The sequence below is a fragment of the Sorex fumeus genome, unplaced genomic scaffold (genome assembly GCF_029834395.1).
Source record: "Sorex fumeus unplaced genomic scaffold, SorFum_2.1 ptg000042l, whole genome shotgun sequence".
Classification (NCBI taxonomy): Eukaryota; Metazoa; Chordata; class Mammalia; order Eulipotyphla; family Soricidae; genus Sorex; species Sorex fumeus.
This window is the reverse complement of record NW_026606099.1, coordinates 4164251-4178235: the sequence shown is the minus strand read 5'-3', so window position 1 is coordinate 4178235 and position 13985 is coordinate 4164251.

Genomic DNA, 13985 nt, shown 5'->3' with positions numbered 1-13985 from the left:
TGAGACCTCACTATCTAACCCACCCCATGACCTCACAATGTCACAATGTCTGATTATCATCTTCAGATTCTCTAGGGCTAGGAATACACATATTCAAGTAATGGTAGAGATAAATTATCATAAAATTCATTTTGATTATGAATCTAAGGTGGCATTAATTGAAGTTCATGGGGCCAGAGTGATTGTATAGTGAGTAGGGCACTTGCTTGGCGTGCAGCTGTCCTGGGTTCAATTCTCAGCATATGACCCCCTAAGCCTTCTAGGAGTGATTCTTGAACACAGAGCCAGGAATCAACCCTGAGCATCACTGGGTATGGCCCCACAAAAAAGATGATAAAGATAAATTTGAAATTAAAATTAAGACACATGCTGCAAGATGGGGCGATAGTCTAGAGGTTGAGGCATTCTCTTTGCATGTGGCTTACCCAGTCAGTGTTTTTGTTTTTTCTTTTTGGGTCACATCCAGCAATGCTCAGGGGTTACTCCTGGCTCATGCACTCAGAAATTATTCCTGGTGGTGCTCAGGGGACCATATGGGATGCTGGGAATTGAACCCGGGGCGACCGCATGTAAAGCAAGCACCTTACCCGTTGTGCTATTGCTCCAGCACCCCCCCCCCCCCATTCAGTGTGTATGGTCTCCTGAGTACTGCTGGGTGTAGAATAATTATCTCCCAAGATGTTCACGTCCTCCTGGTCTTGTGGCTAAAGAGATTAGAGTTGTGGTTAAGAACTTAGACATTGAAAGAATATTTTGGGTCATCCAAATGAGCTCGATCTAATGTGAATGAATTTTTTGTTGTTTTCTGGCCACACCTTGGCAATGATTTGGAGTTGCTCTACATGGTGTTGGGAGACCAAGTGATTCAGTCTGGATCAGAGCTCCAGCCCTTTGACCCAGTTCACTGAGTATCTCAAAGCAGAAAATCTTCAAACTGTCTCCAGAGAGAAATAATATGAGAATTCAGTGTTCTGAGATGTCTCTGTTAAAGATGGTCCTAGCTGGGGGCTGGAGCAATAGGACAGTTGGGTAGGGAGTTTGCCTTACACGTGGCTGATGCAGGTTCGATTCCCAGCATTCCATATGGTCCACTGAGCACCGCCAGGGGTAATTCCTGAGTGCAGAGCTAGGAGTAACCCCTGTGCATCACGGGTGTGACCCAAAAAGCAAAAAGAAAAAAATAGTCCTAGCTGACTGAATCTTAGCAGAACCTGAATGAAAAGGAAGCATATTCTGAATGTGCTTTGATTTGAACCTAGGTCTATATTGATCTCTTGACATAAAACACAGATGATACATTTATGTTATTTGAAGTGACTCTGAGGTAATTGATTATGCATTAACAGAAAACTATAGCTTCCAAGTTGATGACCTGGATTTTCCTTCTGTTGCCCTACTACCTGTTCATCAGTTATGTTGCCAAAAAAAAAAAAAAATCAGCTAGTTTCTGGAATTTTAATGTGCCCCGTGGCAGCCTTTGCCTTTGATTCAGCTGGATTCTTGCGGGGCTGGAGTGATGGCACAGCAGGTAGAGCATTTGCCTTGCATGCAGCCAACCCAGGTTTGATTCCCAGCATTCCATATGGTCCCCTGAGCACCAACAGGAGTGATACCTGAGTGCAGAGCCAGGAGTCACCCCTGTGCATCGCCAAGTGTGATCAAAAAAAAAAAAAACTGGATTCTTGCTATATCCCCTAACAAAAGACCATCTGCAGTGCCTAGGCTCAAACCCACACCTCATGCAAATCATGTGCTCAGTCCTTGAACTCTGTCTTTCACCCTGCACCCATTTTTTTTTCTTTTTGTGTCACAGACGGTGATGCTCAGGGGTTACTCCTGGCTTTGCACCCAGGAATTACACCCGGCGGTGCTCAGGGGACCATATGGGATGCTGGGAATCAAACCTGGGTTGGCCGCGTGCAAGGCAAACACCCTATCCGCTGTGTTATCGCTCCAGCCCCGCCATTTTTTTTTAATTGTTGTTTTGGGGCCACACCCTATGGTGATTGGGGGTTGCTCCCTGGCTCTGTGCTCAGGAATCACTCCAGGAGGGCTTGGGGGACAATATGGACTGCCGAGGATCAAATCCAAGTAGACTGCTTGCAAAAGTATAGTAATCATATAGGTCATATCAAAAAATTACTAAAATTCCTGCCCTGCACCCACTTTTATTATTTTTTTTAATTGTATTGAATCACCATGAGATAGTTACAAGCTTTCATGTTTAGGTTACAATCACACAATGATGGAACACAGTGCACATTCCCTACCACCAGTATCCCGGGTATTACCCCCTCCCCAACCCTCTCCCTGCCTCCATTGTAGACAATATTCTCCATACTCTACGCATTATGGTTTGGAATACAGACACTGTAGAGGTTATCATGTTTGGTCCTTTACTTTCTGCACACATCTCCCATCCTGACCGGTTCCTCAAGCCATCATTTTCTTAGTGATCGATCCCTTCTCTATTCCAGCTGCCTTCTCCCCTTTGCTTATGAGGCAGGCTTCCAGCTATGGAGCAGTCTGTTTGTCCCGTGTATCTACTATCCTTAGGTGTCAGCTTCATGTTATGTTGTTTTATACCTGCACCCACTTTTAATACCAGAACTTTTAACTGCAGAACATAGTTACGGAGTGGAAATACTCCAGTAAGCCTTTGGATTATTCTGCAACCATCTCTTGATTCTGAATACTTATTTTTCCCGATGGGACAGCAACACAGAAGAAAAGCAGTTGAGGAGGGAGGGAAGTAAGATGAGAAAAAGAAGAAGCAGGGGACAGGCGTCAAGGCCTCAGGTACACGGGTAATGTGGGGGAGGAATATAGCTTTGTATCCGAACCACAGGCTCAACAACACTGAAAACATGAGTTCCAGACGACAATCACCAAACTTCAGTGTGTCAGTTTGCAGGCTAGTGGGGTGAGTGGGGGACAGCTGGGGGGAACATGGAAAACTGATGAAGGGAAGTTGACACTGATGGTGGGGCTGGTGCTAGAACATTACATATCTAACACTCAACTATCAATAACTTTGTAATTTTTTTTTTGCTTTTTTGGGGGGTCTCACCCAGTGATGCTCAGGGGTTACTCCTGGGTCTTCACTCAGGAATTACTCCTGGCAGTGCTGGGGGACCGTGTGGGATGCCGGGGATTGAACCTGGGTCGGCCGTGTGCAAGGCAAACGCCCTACCCGTTGTGCTATCGCTCTGGCCCTCTGTAAGTTAACATTCTTTAAAAAAAAAAAATTTCTGGGAAGATCTCAGCCACTGTATGATGTTTATGTCCCACCAGCCCCATGAGGCGGCCTTCAGGCTCTGCCTGGAGTCCACTTGTTCTGCCCGGCATTGGAATGATCCCTGCCACCCAACATCCCCAGGATCCACGGACTCAGGCTGACTGAGCAATTGCTCTTCGCAGGAAAGTCAGTCCTAAGTCTCACCAGGGCTTTTCAGGTCCATCTCATTTCCCTAACAGACAAATTTCAGGAAGAGGCAAATAATTAAGTCAAATAAGATTAACTGAGAAGTGAAGAGAGAGAGGTAAAGATTTGTTCTCTGAAGTAGCATCTTGGAAAAGGTTAAGTGTGGATATTTTCTATATCTGCCTTAATCCAGAATTCTTTACGCAAGTAGGAGTCCTAAGGAAAAGCACTGAACTTCTGTCCATTCTCAGTTCCTATTGCAGCCTTTGTCCTCGCATTCCTGAGCGCGTCTCCTCTCAGAGACCTGGAATTAGACCCGAATTTCTGCATCTCAGTGGCTTTCTGGGATGAAATGGGTCTTCTGTGTCCAAGACCTTCATGCCTTCAGGCTGGTTTTCGTTTCAGACACTGTCCTCCCAGTATATTTCACTAGCACCACCGCCACCCCCATCTTACTGCCTAAACTACTTTCAGTGATGCCGTTTTCATTAAAGGCATTGCAAGATCCTCAAACAGTTCAAACCTTAAAAATACAGAAAGGGGGCCGGAGAGATAGCACAGCAGGTAGGGCGTTTGCCTTGGCACGCGGCCGACCCGGGTTCGATTCCCAGCATCCCATATGGTCCCCTGAGCGCCGCCAGGTGTAACCCCTGTGCATCGCCAGGTGTGACCCAAAAAGAAAAAAAAAGTGCCTGCCATAGAGGCAGGCTGGGGAGAAGGGGGCAGCAGGGAAACTGGGGACACTGTTGGCAGGATATGTACACTGGTGAAGGGACTGGTGTTGGAAAATTATATGACTGAAACCCAGTCATGAACAACTTTGTAACTGTGATGTAGGCAGTTAGACAGAAAGGGCCCCTGGCAATGGAATTCCTTGGATGTAATAAAACCAATAGCTCATCGCTGCAAAGAGCCCACCTTGTGAGCTCAGGCCTGATAAAACTTTCACCTGGAGCCAGTAACAGATGCAGAGCAGGCTGGACCCCACCTTTGAGAGAAACTCCAGCAGGAGTAAAAGACCAGGAAAGGAATTCCAAAGAAGTGACCACTATAAACTAGAAGCCCCATGTGGGAGTAGGTTGGAGAACCTTGAACAAAGAAAGTGCACACTGAGCCCATGTGCTGCTTAGCCCATGTGGCCGAGCACTTGTGGTGCCCCAGCACATGTGTGGCCCACATCTCCCCTCTTGAGATGTGAACTTCCATGCTTTGGTATCTAATTCTGGGATGCGCGTGTAGGGGCTCTCTCCGCCCTTGGAGATGCTGCATTCTCTCAAGCACGTTACTCTCTCACTTTCTCTCCCTCCTTCCCCTTCCTAAAAACCTCCAATAAAATCTGTTTTTACTTCATTGCTCATCTACCCCTGAAGGTTTTTGTTTGTTTTTTTGTTTGTTTGTTTTTTGCTTTTTGGGTCGCACCTGGTGATGCACAGGGGTTACTCCTAGCTTTGCACTTAGGAATTACTCCTGGTGGTGCTCGGGGGACCATATAGGATACTGGGAACTGAACCCGGGTTGGCCGCGTGCAAGGCAAACGCCCTACCTCCTGTGCTATTGCAGCCCCAGACCCCTAAAATTCTTTTCTGCGAGGTGAGACAAGAACTCCAAACCTGGGAAAGACCTAGGACTGACTTTCCTCTCCTGCAAAGAGCAACTCCTCTCTCTAACCTGAGTTTGTGGCTCCCTGAGAAATTGGCTGGCTGGGATCAACTCCTGTGCAGAGAAAACCAAGCCAGCTGTGACTTGACTGCCACCTGGTGAGGTGGGACTCTGGCCCGTGCTCATCGCAGACTTTATCAGTCCTAGTCTTCCCAGCCAGTCCTGGGGTGGCCAAGGTGGATTGGGAGAAAGTAGGCCCTGAGGGGCTGCATATAACTTTAGGAGATTATCTGTCAAGACTTGCATAATATGTGCCAGCCACCAAATGTGTGAATACATGTCATGGGACAAGCTTCAGGAAACTCCCAGGGCCAAATAGAAACCGTAGCTTGGACTTCCTATCACTGGGCCTTACTTAACATTTCTTATTAGCACTGGGAGGCCAGAAGTTTCTCAAACGCTCCAGAGTGGTTCCTTTGCATTAAGTAATTACTGGTGAGCACACTCTGGATATGGACAATGAAAGGCAGTTGTCTGGGAGGGAAATCCCGGCCCCTCAGCAACCTTGTGCTGCTTATGGCAGGAGAGGGACGGGGTGATGGTCTCAGCCCCTCCACCCTGGGCACCTGCTGCACTGGATCTCCATGTACAAACCTCAGTCCTCTCAGAAGGAAATCCCCAGGTTCCCACATCCCCATGCTGCTCAGCAGCCAAGGGGACAGCACGGAGGGAGGTGCTGATGGTAATGGGGGGTTCTGTTCTGCCATCCTCAGTCTAATCCATCCCCATCTGCTAGACGTGAGCTGCCTTCACTGACCTCTTGATCATGAGCCCAGACTGGAGTGTACATTCTGCACCCACACCTGTCGGCATCCTCCAACTGGCTCTGAACACTCTGCTTCTTCTTGGGTACCTTTTTTTTTAAACTTCATAGCGCCCTGTAGGTCCCTCTTTGTGAACAAAGTCCTGGGCCTCTTCTTTTTTAATTCTTCGACGCAGGATTAAAGACAAGCTGGTGAAATCTATGGGAAGTGAAGGGGGGAGGGGTCGGCGATTCGGAGCAGGCTCCATCTCTGAAGGAGCCTTCCCTGAACTGTCATGAGGAGATGTCCTCGCGTTCATACCTTCTCTATTTCATCCCGCAGACGGTCGCACAGTGCTTGTTTTCATCCCTTCTCTTGTACCACCGTTGGCCCCTGAGCCAGTCTGCTGCTTGCTATGTCAATTTCTGTCTTGGACCCTCTCTCTACCTGAGGGAGGGTTTGAAACGTCCTGTCGGGGGTAGATGTCCTCCTACCAATACTCTCTGATTTATTTTGTTTGCAGTAAAGCTTTACACTTCTTGTTTATTCCTTATAGTCAGGCTAAGTTTGTCTTATTGTGGACGGGGGTGGTGAGGTCTTGGTAACACTTTTTCCTATTTCCTTGAAATAGGAAGTCCCCTATTTCCTTGAACAAGTCACTTAGTTTACAGAACACCTTTGCATCCGTGATCCCGATGGAGCCTTCCTGTGAGGGAGCTGGTCAGATTTCACTTCGACTTAAACCTCGTGTCCTATCTCCACGTCACATTTTCGCCCTGACCTTGCATGAGAGCAAAATTCTCTTCCTGCATGGATCGCTGATTGTGCCAGGGCGCTGGGGTGGCTCTGTCCAAATCTCTCTCCCAGGGGTTTAAGCGGACTGAAGCCAGAACGCTGCTGTGAGTGCCAGGTGACGGGCCCAGCTTGAAGATGCTCTTTACCAGAGTTCCCCTGGCACACAGCACACAGCCCCACCACCCACCTCCAGCTAGTCTGATGATCAGCTGCAGCCTTCTTTGGTTCCTGGGTGTTGTTCATTGATTGCCTCGAGCAGGCCCCAGTAACTTCTCCTTCGTCCTAGCCCTGAGATTTTAAAAAGTGCCATATTCAAGGCTCTTTCAGGGTTAGGAGAATGAGACCCATCATTGTTACTGGTATTTGACATATTGGGTACGCCACAGGGAGTTTGCCAGACTCTGCCGTGTGGGCAGGTTACATTCGGTAGCCTGCCAGTTTATCCAAAGTAGGAATGAGATAATAAGATGTCGCGTGGCCGTGAATGCGGCCGCGTGTTTCCAGGAGCTGGGTTTTATAGTCTCTGGGTCTTGACCGTTGATGGGATTACACGGCGCCAGGGGGCCAGTTGGTGGGTGTGACCCCTGCCTACTGGAAGATGGAGGATCTGGGTGGAGGATGCTCAGCCCCCATCCAAGCAGGCTTGGAGATCTCAGCCCCGGGACCAGCATGCCTTTGTTCCTCTGCCGGTACCCTCAGGCGTGTGGAGAGTGGTCTCAGCATGGTGGTGGCTGGTTCTGGAGGTCTTCGGCTGCCGGAGCCCTGCTCAGGGAGGGGAGGGAAACTCAACCCGCTCCCCTCCAAGGGGCCTCGGCGAGGACAGCCAGGCACAGGGGCAGGAGACTCTGCGTTCCTGGGTGTGCAAAAGAAAAATGCATCTGTTGGGGGTGTAGCTATCCAAGTAGCCTGAGAACTTTAACATCACAAAGAGCCTTGAGGACTACTACAATATTTCACAGGTCAGGCTCTGCCCCTGGCCATCCTCTTTCTCCTCGTCAGCAGGGCACCTGCATAGCTATATGCTAAAGGTTAAACCGAAAGCGTGAAGCAGGTCAGCGCCTTTCCTCGCTCAGACCTGCCCAGTGTTCTGTAACCAGACCTCAAACACTTTGCTGAAACGCCTGTGAGAAGAGGCAGCAGCGTGTGTCTTTGCCTCAATTCTGTGTGGGCTCTCCTGGGGAGGACCCCGCACAACTCAAAGGGAGTGTCAGGGCTAGGACAGTGGTTAAGGTGCAAACATTGCACAGGGCTGAGCCTGACCCCAGGCATAGCACATTCCTCCAGGCAATTCCAGGTCCAGCTTGGAGGTTTCCAGCAGAGCTGGTGTGGCCCTGGACACAAGGTCCCAGCACGTCTTGGATCCTTGCATTGAATTTCTTGCTTGACTGGTTGGCCAAGAATCACCAAGAGCATCCCTGTGCCCATTCAGTAAGCTCCCTAGGAGTGACACCCACTCTCCACCAGAGAATAAAGCAAAAAATTAATTTTTCATTTTGCAGTGAAGTAAAAACAGCTTTTAGTTGGAGGTTTTGAGGAAGGGAAGCAGGGAGAGAAGGGCAGAAGGAGTTACATGCTCATGAGAGAACATGGGTTTCTCCAAAGGCAGCGAGAGCCCCAGCACACATCTCAAAAGGGAAGATAGACTTGGCACATGTGCTTGGCCACGACATGTGCTCAGCCATGTGGGCACAAGCAGCACATGGGCTCAGGCAGCCAGAACCCCAAAGGTGTTTGGCAAAGAACTTTGGTATCAACAATAGTACCATAAATTCATGATAAAAAAAACCTAAAATCTTTCTCTAGCCACCATATACACAAAGCAATTTTTATTTTATTTTTATTTTTTTTATAAATTTATCTATTGAATCACCGTGAGAGTGGTTACAAAGCTTTTGGGTTTACGTCTCAGTCATACAATGATGAAATACCTGTCTCTTCACCAGTGCCCATTTTCCACCACCAAAAGTCCCAGTATACCCCCCATCCCACTACCTGTGGGGTAGATGATTTCCACATTACTCTCTCTTTGATTTCATTCAATATTTCAATCCCAGACCCACCATTATTATTTGAGATTTTACCCCAACACTCAGATCTGCTGAAAAGCCAACGTAGACAGTTCGTTTTCTATTGCTGATTATGAATAACATGATGTCACGTGGCCACAATAGTGGCCACGTGATTTTGGAATTCCGAAATTTTTTTTTTTCTTTTTGGGTCACACCGGCAGCACACAGGGGCTACTCCTGGATAATGCACTCAGAAATTACTCCTGGCAGAGCTTGGGGAACCATATGGGATGCTGGGAATTGAACCCAGGTTGGCCGTGTGTAAGGCAAAAGCCCTACCAGCTGTACTATCACTCCAGCCCCTGAAATTCCGAAATTTTAACAATTAAATCTGGAGGGATTTCTGCCAAAACCTGCTGGATTCCAAGATTTGTCCCCGAGTCTCTGGGACCATGGCCGTTAAGCAGCTTGATCAGGAGCCAGAGAGGCAGTTCATGGGCGGCGACTTGGGGTCTCATTGGGACGGAGAGGAAAGGGCCAGCTCCATCCCCCATCCCGTGAGGCCCCACATGACTCTTCACTGCGAGCCTAAACCTGACTGTCCAATGGCCTCTGGAGGATGGCGGCCACTGAGCTGCCAGGGGAAACAGGCCAAGGCACAAAACCTGTTCCCACCTGGGGTGGCCTGGTGCCGGTAACCTACTGCGGGGACCAGACACATTTCTGCCAAAAGTCGCTGGGTTCCGAGATTTGTTTCTGAGTCTTTGGGATCATGGCCGTTAAGTAGTTTGATCAGGAACCAGAGAGGTCTTGCCTCCAATTATATAGCTGAGCCCGAGGTGGTTTGTGGGTGTGTCTCCCACGTACCTAACTTTTGGCCGTTTGCTTTCTTGGTAAACTTGGCCCCAAGTTGTTGGGGTCTGGCAAAAGGCATAGCAGCAATTTTGGGGTATCTGGAAGTCTGAAGGCGCCATCAAGCTGCCAATACACTCGCCTCATAGGTACAGACTGACCTGCTGGCGGCACCATACCCCCTGACGAAGCACTTTTTAAAAGTTTGTATTTAATAAATTGCTCTCTTCAGGGAGCAAGATCTCTGGATCTTGGCTGTTGATGGGGTGTAACTGTCTAGCTACTGGAAGAAGGGGGATCTGGGTGGAGGAGGCCCAGTCCCAAATTGAGCAGGCCCAGTCCCAAATTGAGATCTCACCAGGGCTCCTTGGAGGGGGGCAGGTTGAGTTTCCCTCTCCGCAGCTGAAGACTTCTGGGACCCAGCCACAGTGTGACATGGAGGAATGGAGACGTTACTGGTGCCCACTTGAGCAAATCAATGAACAAGGGGATGATAGTGATTTAATAAAACTTTTTTGGTTTGGGGGCCACATTCCATGGTGCTCAGGGCTTCCTGCTGGTTCTGTGCTCACAGATGGCTCCTGGGGTGGCTTTGGGGACCATATAGGGTGCTGGGGACTGAACCCCAGGAGGCCTCATGCAAGGCAAGAGCCCTGCCTGCTGTACTATCGCTCCAGCTGCTGGAAGTTTTTGTTTTGCTCATCAAGCCTGTGTGCTCCCTTGCTTGCTTGTCCATTTCTTAGCTCCTGTGTTCTCTTGGGGACACATTTCCCCTTTCTTCTCTCCTCTCACATCTAAGTTTCAATAAAAAAAAATCTTGCTTCACACAAAAAAACTTAAAGCAACATGATTTAGAAAGTTACTCATGGGTGCTGGAGCAATAGTGCAGAGGGCAGGGTGCTTGCCTTGCATGAAGCCCATCTGGGTTTGATCTTGGGACCCTTACAGTCCCCTGAATCCGGCCAGAAAATGCTGAGCATGGCCAGGTGTGGCCCCCAAACAAAACACACACAAAAGTTTATTCTCAATTGAGTTTTAGACAGTCTTCTGGACCCAAGCACACTACCAGTGTCCATTTCCCATCAGTTCCCTCCCACCCCACCCCACACTGTCCCCTACACAAAGCACTTTTTTTTTTTTTTGCTTTTTGAGTCACACCCTGCGAGGCTCAGGGGTTACTCCTGGCTCATGCACTCAGGAATTACTCCTGGCGGTGCTCGGGGGACCATATGGGATGCTGGGAATCGAACCAGGGTCGGCCATGTTGGCTGCGTGCAAGGCAAGCGCCCTACCCGCTGTGCTATCGCTCTAGCCCCCACAAAGCACTTTTTATTTATTTTTTCTTTTTGGGTCACACCTGGCGATGCACAGGGGTTACTCCTGGCTCTGCACTCAGAAATCACTCCTGGCGGGGCTCACGGGACCATATGGGATGCTGGGAACCGAACCTGGGTCAGCTGCATGCAAGGCAAAAGCCCTACCCGCTGTGCTAGCTCTCCAGCCCCACAAAGCACTTTTTAAACTTAATTTTATTTTTGCTTTTTGGGTCACCCCTGGCGATGCTGAGGGGTTACTCCTGGCTCTGCACTCAGGAATTACTCCTGGCGGTGCTCTGGGGACCAAATGGGATGCTGGGAATCGAACCCAGGTCGGCCACGTGCAAGGCAAACGCCCTACCCGCTGTGCTATCACTCCAGCAAGAACTTTTAACAAGTTCAAAGTTCAATGCCTGATTTTATTCCTTAGAGTAGCCCAAGGGTTCTTTTTTTCTTTGCTTTTTGGGTTACATCTGGTGATGCACAGGGGTTACTACTGGCTCATGCACTCAGGAATCACTCCTGGCGGTGCTCAGGGAACCATATGGGATGCTGGGAATCAAACCTGTCTGGGTTTTTGCTAGATCCAATGGTGCTTAAGGACTATCCCAGCAGGGCTGATGCACAGGTAGGGCATTTGCTTTGCATGCGACCGACCTGGGTTCGATTCCCAGCATCCCATATGGTCCCCCAAGCACCGTTAGGAGTAATTCCTGAGTGCAGAGCTAGGAGTAACCCCAGTGCATCGCCGGGTGTAACCCAAAAAGAAAAAAAGAAAAGGACTATCTCAGCTTAATACCGGGTAAGTCTGGTGGTGCTCAGGTGGAGTCTATGTAGTACTAGGGATCAAATCCAGGTTTCCTGTATGTATACATGTCGTATAAATTCAGACAGAATACAAATTCTCAAACAGAAAGTCAAAGTCTAGTGGGTAAGGTGCTTGCCTTGACCATGGCTAACCTGTTCAAATCCGCCACACCCTATAGTCCTGTGAATCTGCTTGGAGTGATCTTTGAGTTACAGAGCCAGTAGGAAGGAGTAAGCTTGGATTCAGCCAGGTGGGTCCACCCCCAATCCCCTCCCTGCCCCAGGACACGAGAATGGGGTTCCCCAAAAGTCCTGAAATTTTTTTTTTTGCTTTTTGGGTCACACCCGGAAATGCACAGGGGTTACTCCTGGCTCTGCGCTCAGGAATTACTCCTGGCGGTGCTCAGGGGACCATATGGGATGCTGGGAATCGAACCCGGGTTGGCCGCGTGCAAGGCAAACGCCCTACCCGCTGTGCTATTGCTCCAGCCCCCAAAAGTCCAGAAATTTTGAGGACTTTTTTTTTTAATGTAGGAGTACTGCTATTTATTCAGTCACTGATTAAGCTGATTGAATTGGGAATGAATTCATCAATACTTTTTAAAAAAAAATTTTAATTGAGTATCCATGAGATAGACCATTACAAAACTGTTCATAATTGGGTTTCAGTCATACAATTATCCAGTACCCATACCTCCACCAGTGTACATTTCCCACCACCAATGTCCCAACCTCCCCCCGCCCCCAGCCTCCCTCTATGGGAGGCACTTTCCTTCTTGCTCTCTCTCTCTCTCTCTCTCTCTCCTTTTCCTTTCATGCATTATGGTTTGCAATACAGGTGCTAAGAGGTCATGGTGTTTATTCAGGGAATTCAGTATTTTTATTGAGATGGTAAGGCTGGAGTAGCTTTAAGTTGAGAACTTTTTTTGTTGTTGTTTTTTGGGGACATACCCGGCGATGCACAGGGTTTACTCCTGGCTCATGCACTTAGGAATTACTCCTGGTGGTGCTCAGAGGGCCTTATGGGATACTGCGAATCAAACCCGGGTCGGCCTTGTGCAAGGCAAACGCCCTCCCACTGTGCTATCGCTCCAGCGCCTCTGAGAACTTTTAACTCTGCCCTGTTTTCAGGAATAATATTGAAGGACATTAATCTGCATCAGATACAAGAGGATAATATACAACTGATACAAAATGATGTTTCCACCTAACACCTGGTTTCTGATCTCAGGGCAAGAGAGAGGTAGGATGGGGGAACCCTTCAGGACATTCCTGTTACCGTAAGACGATTCTTACCATTGCATTACAGGTAAACGAAGTTTCGAACAGGTGAGTCAAAGCACACCTTGATTGTCATGTTACTATTTTAGTTTTTTTGGCCACACCAGCAATGCTCAGGGGTAACTCCTGGCTCTGTACTTCAGGAACTACGCCTGGGGTGCTGGGGTTGAACCTGAACTGGTTCACATGCAAGCCAAGTACCCTACCTGCTATACTGTTGCTCTGGTCCCTACCATGGTCTTTTGTTTGGGGGGGGGGTCACACCTGGCAATGCACAGGGGTTACTTCTGGCTCTGCACTCAGGAATTACTCTTGGCAGTGCTCAGGGGACCAAATGGGATGCTGGGAATCGAACCCGGGTTGGCCGCTTGCAAGGCAAATGCCCTACCGCTGTGCTATCGCTCCAGCCCCTATCATGGTCTTTAGAGCTATGTAAATGGGCCAATTACAGACTTTAGTCCGGGTTTAGGAGTAGTGACATTACAGCTAAGTTCAAGGCACGGTCCCTGCTGAAATCAACTTACAGGTTTGTGCTGCAACAGTATATTTTATTATTATTATTATTTTGCCGTGTGAGGTAGTGCTGAGGGCTAACTCCTAGCTCTCCACTTGGTGATCACTCCAAGTGGGATCATGGGACCTCCTGGGGTGCTGGAGATCAAACCAGGTTAGCTGCACGCAGAGCAAGCACGAGGACTGGCCCAGTGGCCAAACCCTCTGGGGCGAGTTGTGCACCCAGAGTAACTCCTATCTTTGGCACATGCTGTGGCCACGACAGTACCAACTGGTCACCTTTCAGACAGACCGGCTGAAGCTCCGAGAGCTGGGGACTGCAGGGGCCTGTGACCAGCGAAAGGGGGACGGCACCTACGGGAAGCTGAGCGGCATGGTTAAGGTGTCTTGTACATGGTGCTACCCCCCCACCCCCACGCCCCGCTCGCTTTTCAGCATCCCCGCTGCAGTGAGAGCCACCAGCCACGGTGGGGACCTGGTGTTGGATCTCTTCAACAAGCTGGTCACGAGGTGCACAGGTTGGAGGGAGGCAGCTGGAGGTGTGTGGGGCCCACCCTGCCCCTTGCTTCCTGTTTTTAAGTCTCAA